This window comes from Ailuropoda melanoleuca, chromosome 8 (genome assembly GCF_002007445.2).
Source record: "Ailuropoda melanoleuca isolate Jingjing chromosome 8, ASM200744v2, whole genome shotgun sequence".
In the NCBI taxonomy this organism is placed as follows: Eukaryota; Metazoa; Chordata; class Mammalia; order Carnivora; family Ursidae; genus Ailuropoda; species Ailuropoda melanoleuca.
In genome coordinates this window covers 124,396,196-124,405,302 of record NC_048225.1, presented here as the reverse complement: position 1 = coordinate 124,405,302, position 9,107 = coordinate 124,396,196, and positions in this window count along the sequence as shown.

Genomic DNA, 9,107 nt, shown 5'->3' with positions numbered 1-9,107 from the left:
TTGTGGGGCATATGATCTCTAGAGCAACCATTCATCTTATTGTTGTAGTAGTAAAGGAACCACAGTAAATGAAAGGTGTGGCTGTGTAAAAATAAAGCAGTATTTCAAAAAAAAAAAAAAAGAAATGGCAGTGAGGTAGGAGAGAAGGAGGTCCACAGGAGACTCATTTCATAGGTGGATTTGGTATGGTTTGGCAACCGATTGAAAGTGGGGTGTGATAGAGAAGAACCCATACACGACGGCCTTTAGATTAATGGTGCAGTCTTCAGGCATACAGCCATACCAGTCTCTGAGACAGGAAGTATAGGAGGAGAAGATAACTTTGGGTCAAAATTGGGAGCAAGGGTATAAGATTAGTTTGGTGGCTTGGGATTAGTTCAGTTGAAGTGTTTATGGTTCATCCAGATAGAAATTTCCAGAGAGTACTTGAATATACAGAGCTCAGTTTCAGAGAAGACATAAATCTGGGGAAACACACACACACAACCTTAGAAGCTATTTTTCCATGTCCCTTATCTCACTCTCAGAAAGCTGAGATTTAGAGGTTAACACTTACTACTGAGGGACTTGCCAGACGCAACATGGCCAGTTTTTATAAAGCAATGACCAGAAACCAGGTCTCTTCAGTCTAGGTCGATGTACCCACCCCCTCACTGAGTTTCATTTTGCTCTATTTATATTCATATTTCCCCATTCTAATGATACCTGACATACAGTAGTTGTTAAAAATGTTTGTGGAACAGACATGCTAATTACAACCATTCTTTGAGGTAGGACTGGCCTCTCCTCTCCACGTCATCACTGGAATTATATCTCAGCAGCATCTTGGAAATCATCAGACCCAGGGAAGTCCTAGTTAGCCACAAATTTGCATTTCCCCAGGTACCTCCCAACTCCCCTCTACTTCCTCTGAGAGCAAAACCTCTCTTGTGCAGGTCACACCCATGGGCCGGCTTTCTGCTGGGCAGATCTGAAGGGAAGATTGCTAAAAGCAAGAAAAATAGAAAGAAGGTATTACTCTGGGTACAGAGATCACATAATCAATTCCTTCTTATTTTACACCAGGAAAAAGTTAGGCCAAGATATCTTGTCTCGATTCAGTCAAATTAAAGTCCTCCACCTGGGGGGCGCCTGGGTGGCACAGCGGTTAAGCGTCTGCCTTCGGCTCAGGGCGTGATCCCGGAGTTATGGGATCGAGCCCCACATCAGGCTCCTCCACTATGAGCCTGCTTCTTCCTCTCCTACTCCCCCTGCTTGTGTTCCCTCTCTCGCTGGCTGTCTCTATCTCTGTCAAATAAATAAATAAAATCTTTAAAAAATAAATAAATAAATAAATAAAGTCCTCCACCTGGGAAAGAGGAGGGAGTATGAGACAGAAGAGGGCAACTAAGACTTATTGAGTACTTGCTGTATGCCTGACCTCATGCTAAATGATCCACTAAAAGGTTAATTCATTTCATCCTGATGAAAAGAACATCCAATTTTTCACATAAGGAAACTGAGACTAGAAAATTTACTTTTCCTGGGGTTCTAAAACTGGTGGTTTGTGGGTGTCGGAATTCAAACCTAAGATGTCTGGCTCCAGAGTTTATGTTCTTTCCCTTACATCATGCAGCCTTCCAGAGGCTTCTATTGTGGTTCTAGATGTTAGATATAAGCCTAGAAGTGGAACTCATTCCATGGCTTTCTTGTGGTACCAACAAACCTTCCAATGTTACCATCTTAGCAAGCCTTGCAAAATTCAGTGGTCTGGGGTTTGAGAGAATCCAGGAGACCTATATGAACGTAAGAGAGAAAAAAAGCCAAGTCCCAAAGAGTGCCCAAGTGGGCATCAGCAAATCGCAAAGAAAGGAGAAAACATCTTTGACTTCCAGCTTCAGCTCTGCTGGTAACTTGTTACGTGGGCTTGAGCATGCCACTTCCCTCTCTTGGTCTTCCAAGATTGAAGAAAATATGGGGAAATACAAATTTTGTGGGCTTCCCTACTGATGATTTCCGAGTCTACTCTGTAATTATCATCTCCATCTCACAAGGGATATAAAGAAGTAATGTATGGGGGAGGAGAGAGTCTCATCCCTAAGAAGTGGTTTTGGGGCTTTGGAGAAGCAACATTTGGTTTGAATCTTGAAAAATGAGTAGGAGTTTTTGGGCAAGTAAGGAGGAGGGAGGGGAGATTCCAGGAAATACAAAAGCTTGAGCAAAGGCTGGGTGAATTTGGGGAACTACAAGTAGTTCAGGAAGCTCGCAGCATTGGTGCAAGGGAGGGGCCAGGCTAGAAATTAGACAGAAGAAATTCACAGAAGCCAAGTCATGTAGGGATTGGTAGTCACCTTCAGGCCCTCTAAAGCACCTGTCCTTGAATATTTTCAGCATGGAGATGTCACAGTCAAACTTGAGTTTTTAAAAGACGCTTCTACTCTGTATTCATATCCTCTCCCAGAGAATAGCCCCACAGAGAAAGAAGCTGCTCATGTTGCATGAGAACGGAAATGGAAACACATTTGTGGGGTAGAGCCCTGCTGAACTACAGCCAACCGATAACCCCTACCTAACTGTTATTCATGGAAGCTTTCTTCTCTTCTTTTGGATTCAACAGAAAAATAAGAATAAGAGAACCGTTATCCAACACCCCAGAAAGCTGCAAAGTTAATCAGTTGCCTCTAATTGTGTTTGACAAACACACCCAGGATAAAGGCTTTCACACTGTGATTTCCCAGTCAGGTCCTATGAAGACAACCTTGCAAGTAGGGTCTTTCAAGGAACTGCCAGATCAAATAACGACAGCTCTCTGAGAGTGCAGTCTCAAAGGAGTTCCAACCCCTTTCTGCCCTGCCAGTGGCTGCCACACTGTTGGCTTCCACCATGATTGTGGGGTGTTGGTTTTAAAGGCAAGAGAGAGGTTAGACAGAGTAGGATGGGTGTAAGGCAAGTTAAAATACCACAAAATGCACTATCCTTACTGGGAATTAGCCATTCTTCTTGAATAAATGCTCTCTGAATTGCTGTTAGCCTTTGGTTCATTTCTAGAATTCTGAAAAAGTTGATTCTGATCATTTTCCTCATTTTCTCATTGCTTTTATTGATGAGAGTTTTTGGGGGCCCTGCCTCTGCCATTTTTGCTCACATGTACTGTGTGTGTGCATGTGTGTGTATGTGTGTGTGTGTGTGAAATTCTATCAGGTTAAGAGAATTCTCAGCTACAAGGTCGATTTCTTTAATTGTCATAAATATTTTATCTTTTTTCTTCATTTATTGAAGTGATTTATGCTTTCCCCCTTTAATTAGCCAATGTAGTTAATTACATAGATTTTTTTCAAAGTTAAACCATGTTAGCTTTCCTGGGATAAGTCCCATAGTATATCTTATTATGTTGATGAGTTCAATTTAGTAATATTTTATTTAGAATTTCTATTCACAAGTAAGATTGGCCTGTAATAAAGAGAACTAAAGGGAAAATAGCCATCATTTAGTTGACTGAACTCAGAGAAAACTGTATCCATGGCACGACTTCTTTTTTTTTTTTTTTTTAAGATTTTAATTATTTATTTGACAGAGAGAAAGACAGCCAGCGAGAGAGGGAACACAAGCAGGGGAAGTGGGAGAGGAAGAAGCAGGCTCCCAGCAGAGGAGCCCGATGCGGGGCTCGATCCAGCTCTAGGATCACGCCCTGAGCCGAAGGCAGACGCTTAACGACTGAGCCACCCAGGTGCCCCCATGGCATGACTTCTAAGTGCAAGAGTTAGCTATAACTTTTAGTTGTTTCATTTTGGGGAGTAGGTAAATCTATTTGAGGCTACACATGGAAATCAGTTAGAATTAGATTAGATGAGTTAAAAAGAACTGAAAAAGGGTGCCTTAAACAAGATACATGTTTATTGTTCTCTCAAATAAAAAAAAAAGAGAGAGAGAGAGGTAGGCAGTTTAGTTTGATATAATGATTTTTTTTTAATATTTCTAGGATATCTGGGATATCTCTAGGGTATGGTGGTTCTATCATAACCTTTATCCTCATGGTTCAAAATGGCTAGTGAAACTCCATCCATGCATTTTTGTTCCAGAGAGCAGGATGAAAGAAGAAATGGAAAATACTTTCCTATCCATTCCCAGAAATCTCACACAATTTCTGCTTATATAGCAATGGCTAAAATTTATCTAATGTAAAGGAATTGAGAAATGCAACCTTCAGATGAATGGCAACATGACCAACTAAATATCAGGTTGCTGATTTGAGAAAAAAGAGAAGATAAATGTATTTTTTTAAGATTTGATTTATTTATTTGAGGGAGAGAGAGAGTGCGCATGAGAGAGAGCACAAGCAGGGGTAGCTGCAGAGAGAGAGAGAAGCAGCCTCCCCACCAAGCAGGGAGCCGGATGCGGGGCTCAATTAGGACTCCAGGATCATGATCTGAGCTGAAGGCAGACGCTTCACTGACTGAGCCACCCAGGCGCCCCTAAATATTTATTTAATAAGCAATTGGGAGTCTCTGCCACCCAGAAAATGGTTTCAGCATGTAAGAAGGGGACATCTTTGTAATCAGATGTATGAGAAGAAGGTGAATGTGCCCTCGCATGCACACATGCTTGGCGGTCAAGGAGAATGAGAGGACTGTCCACCAAGGTATGCACTCATTTGCCTTTCTCTGAGGACAGTGTCACGATAGAATTTATCCCTCACATTTATTAGAAGTTAATCGTCAGTTTCTTGTTCTGGGTGCTGATGACAGAGGTACATTTACTTTGTAGGAATTTACTATGCATTTTTCAGTACATATGTAATATTCCAGTAAAGAAAGGTAGTGATAAAAGGTGGCTGTGAGAAAATACTTGTTTTCAAGGTTTTATTTCAAGTCCTTCCCCAGTTTTCTCCATGTAGCCGCACATTTTGAAACCATTTTGTCTCTCCTTTATGTAGGAATGTACAATTATTTAATATGTAAATATATTTATGTTTATTTATGATCATATTTAAATATATGATAAAATTTATAGAAGTATATACATTTACCACAGTCATTGATGAGGCCCATGGGTCTACCTCTAAAGCTTCAGTATTGTATTATATTAATCATCCCATATCCAGTAGAAAAAAATTTTCATAAAATAAAACCAAATTGAGGGCCATCTGAGTGGCTCAATTGGTTGAGCATCTGACTCTTGGTTTTGGTTCAGATCACGATCTCAGGGTCTTGAGATCGAGCCCCTTGTCAGGCTCCACACTCAGCGTGGAGCCTGCTTAAGATTCTCTCTCGCTCTCCCTCTGCCCCTCCCTGCCAATAAATAAATAAATACATAAAACCAAATTGATATCTGGAATTTTTCAATGAGATATTTCAAATTTGCTAATTTGCCCCCTCATCCGGCAGGAAATTCATATAGAATCACGTAGAATTAGTTACAGAATCAATAGCATCTGTAACATTCTTGAAAGTTTCTATACATCAATGAAAGTGATCTTCAAAACACAAATCCGGGCATGCACCTTCCCTGCTGAAAGCCCAGCATTCTCCTGCAAACGTTCTTAGGATTAAATTCCCAAGACTGTATGAAATGGCCCCTGCTGCCCCAGGAGTCTCATCTCCGCCATGCTTTCTCCAGTCCTTCCAGACCCACTGATCACAGCCTGTATCTTAGGAGTGGCAAAGCTTCCTTCTTTTTCCTGAGTTAGGCTTTCCTGAATTCAGTTTTGTATCTGCTGGTGCAAAGCAGGAGAGGTAGGAGGTGGGAATTAGGGTAGTGTCTCTGTAGGTCCTGGCTTATGGATCTGCCCAATGCTACCAATAACTATCTTTGTTGACTACTTGGAGATTTACAAGAGGGTGGAGCCGATTCTCCTCCAAATTTACCTTTCCCGGTCTCCTCACAAGAGATTGTAAAGGGATTACTGGCCCTTTCCAGATAACTCCTATTTTTCCAGTTTTTCTCAGAAAAATAACACCCACTGTACCATGGATGCAAATAAAGTTCTTTACTGAATTGCCCAATGGATCTCAAAAGCCCAGGGGACTTTAGAAAAAACAGTGGTTAGTTACAGGAATTTGCACACAAAGCTGTGTCACAAGTCTAGGAAATAATTAGAACTGATTCATCTTGATGGGGAACCCTAAAAATTTGCCCATTAAATCTTGCTACCTAGACACCAGGATTTAGCTATCCCCTTGATTCTCCTAGTTACTCCCAAACCCTTCAATAAAATCCTTCCCCACCTCTGTTGTTTGGGTATCTTGCGTACAACTAGGGGATACAGAAAGCACAGTTCCTGCCTTTGCAGCCCTTCCTTGCCTTTTGCAAGTACCAATGCTCTGGCTTTGGCTTGACGCGATTGGTGCTCAGTGGGGAAAGGTAAATTGTAGCATGAAGAAGAGAAAGAAAATGTGTCCTCCCCATTCTAATCAAGCCTCCACGCCAGTGAACTTTTGCGGCTAATTTTCCCACTAGTTTTCTTAGGAAATAAACAGGCTCAGTCTTATCAGGAAAATGATAAGATTATCTTTGCTATGTCCCTGACTTTTGCGAAATTAAAGCCCCAGAATTATTATGCGAAGGAACATCCAACACTTTGAGAACTGGTTTATTTTTCAAGGGCCACCACTCAAGATGGCTCCCTACTTGCCATCTAGAATTATGACCTTAGCTTTCCTCAGACACTCTTTTATTCAAATCTCTCCAGCAACCAGGTTGTTTTTTTCTTCCAGAGCATCCCTGTCTCATGCTCCTTTCTTCCATCTCGAGGCCTCCTCCTCCACTCCCAACCCACCTCCCCTGACCAGTCTAACGCCTGCTCATTTTCTCAGTCTCTGCTTCCAAAGGGAATTTCTGTCTGACCCTCAAAACTAGATCCCATCTTGCTGATTTAGCTCAGTCCTCACTAGCTCCTCTGTCTAGAAGTTGTCATGTCTAATACCCGTAGCGCTGTCATAACTGAAATTCAATCGCTAATTTCCTTAGGGCTGTCTTCCAGACTAGACTATCATCTGCATGAAGGTAAGAACTGTGTCTGCCTTTCTGGGCACTAAATCTAGGATTGTGTCTGATTCATAGCACCTGTTTTATAAATACATATAACCACATTTTAAAAAATATTCTGAACTCGGTTGGTTGGGAGCTAACATCAAAGAATGATCTTTTGGGGCACCTGGGTGGCTCAGTCATTAAGCGTCTGCCTTCAGCTCAGGTTATGATCTCAGAGTCCTGGGATCGAGCCCCACACCGGGCTCCCTGCTCAGCCGGAAGCCTGCTTCTCCCTTTCCCACTCCCCTGCTTGTGTTCCCTCTCTCGCTGTCTCTCTCTGTCAAATAAATAAATAAAATCTTAAAAAAAAAAAAAAAGAATGATCTTTCCCTCCTTCACACAAAGTTTATGTCAAATCTGCCTTCTGTCACTTAAGGATGTTTTGGGAAAATCCCTCGGTTTCATTTTTATCACTTCTAGTAATTTAATAGTACAGTTCGATGTAAAACTCCCTTTTAACCTCTTCCTGTCACACCAGCACAGGCTTATCTCATGGTCCAGAAACTCTGTAATGGGGAGGGAGGTATGATCTAAACTCCCCACCCTCCCATTTTACCTCATCCAGTTCCAGCTTCTCGAGTGGCTCAGGGCAGGGAGGAGAGAGCCAAACTGTGTCTTAGTTATCTGGCTGCTGTTATCATCTCTGTTTCTCCAGGGGACACTGACCCAAGGCAGATGCCTCTATAACAGACATCCGAAGATGCTTTTTTGTGAAGCGCCATGCAAGTGCTTTAGGGACCTCAGCAAGGGCTGTGGGGGTGGGGAGCTCTTCACTGAAGACTGTGCTGTGTGGGAGCAGTTCTCTGACTTGGCCTCTTCTGCCCTCTCTCCTCCCACTGATGACACAGCAACCTCTTGCTGCTGGGACCCTCCTACCTTGCGAAGCCCGCTTACTGTCCGCAGGGTCCTCTGGGGGGACTACGTCCTTGCCATTCCAAGCGGTGGGTCTGCAGGCTGCTCCCACCCAACGCCAGGTTTCTACCTTAGGTTAGACGAACAGATCCACCGCCTGACCGGGAAGTGAGACATCAGTACTCACTTTCGCAAATCTTGAATCTCTCAAGTGGTGTTTGCAGAGGCCCCTTTCAATGGGCATTATGAGAAGGGCACCTTATTCGAGAGGAAGAGAGGGAAAAGCCACAACTGCAACAATTTTGATCCTGATGGTTCCCTTTCTCTATTCTTTCCCCAGTCTTCTGTTTAGATGGAGGGGAGATGAGAGGTGCTGGGTGATTGCCTGGGTAGCAAAATCAGTTCAGTCACCCCTGGAGGTGGTACTATCCCCAACTTATTTGCAGCTCTCTTTAGAAAGTGAAGTCTCTTTGTCCTAGCTCTAAATTTGAGACATTAGGAAAAGTCCCATTGGAATCCCATTAAAGCTCCAAAGGGAGCCCTACCTGACCTGGGCCCCCAGGCGCAGAAGTCACAGAGCTAGAAGGCACTTACTGAGGGGACCACGCTTCCCATTTCACAAAGGGAAGAAAGAAACCAACCAAGGCATTGCCTATCAGGGCCTGTGCAGACCCTCGTGGGCAGGTGAGACATCAGAGGCAGAAATGGCTGGGTGAAGAGCAGAAGTAATGGAAGAAATGATCCACAGGGTGAGAATGGACCAGAAGAATGGAAAAATGAGATGGGAAGATGATGCGAATAGAAAATGCGGTGACAGAATTTGGAAAGGGAGAAGATGGTGGAGGAGAGGAGGGAGACTGGAGGCTGGGGTCAGGGAGGGGACGGAACAGAGAAAGAGATTGGGCCAGAGCTGGCTCAGCTCGAGCACAGGGGGAGACGCAGTGCAGGTGGCGAATGAGAATAAGGGCCTATCGTTACCACTTTGTAGCTGGTGCAGGTGGCTCTGGGCTAAAACTGCCCCTCCCCCACCATGCAGTCTTCTGAGGATTGGGGAGGACGATAGCAGCAGGTAGGGGGAGGGGAGAGCACACCTGTCTGGGTGGAGGGGCTGCCCCTTTAACAAGTGCACTTGAATATCACCCAAAGGCACTGGAGGGGGTTGATCCTGTGACTCCTCCGTAAGAAGTAAAGATGAGAGATGGGACCTTTCTAAGATTGCTTTGGTCTCAGCAAGAATTGTGTAGAAT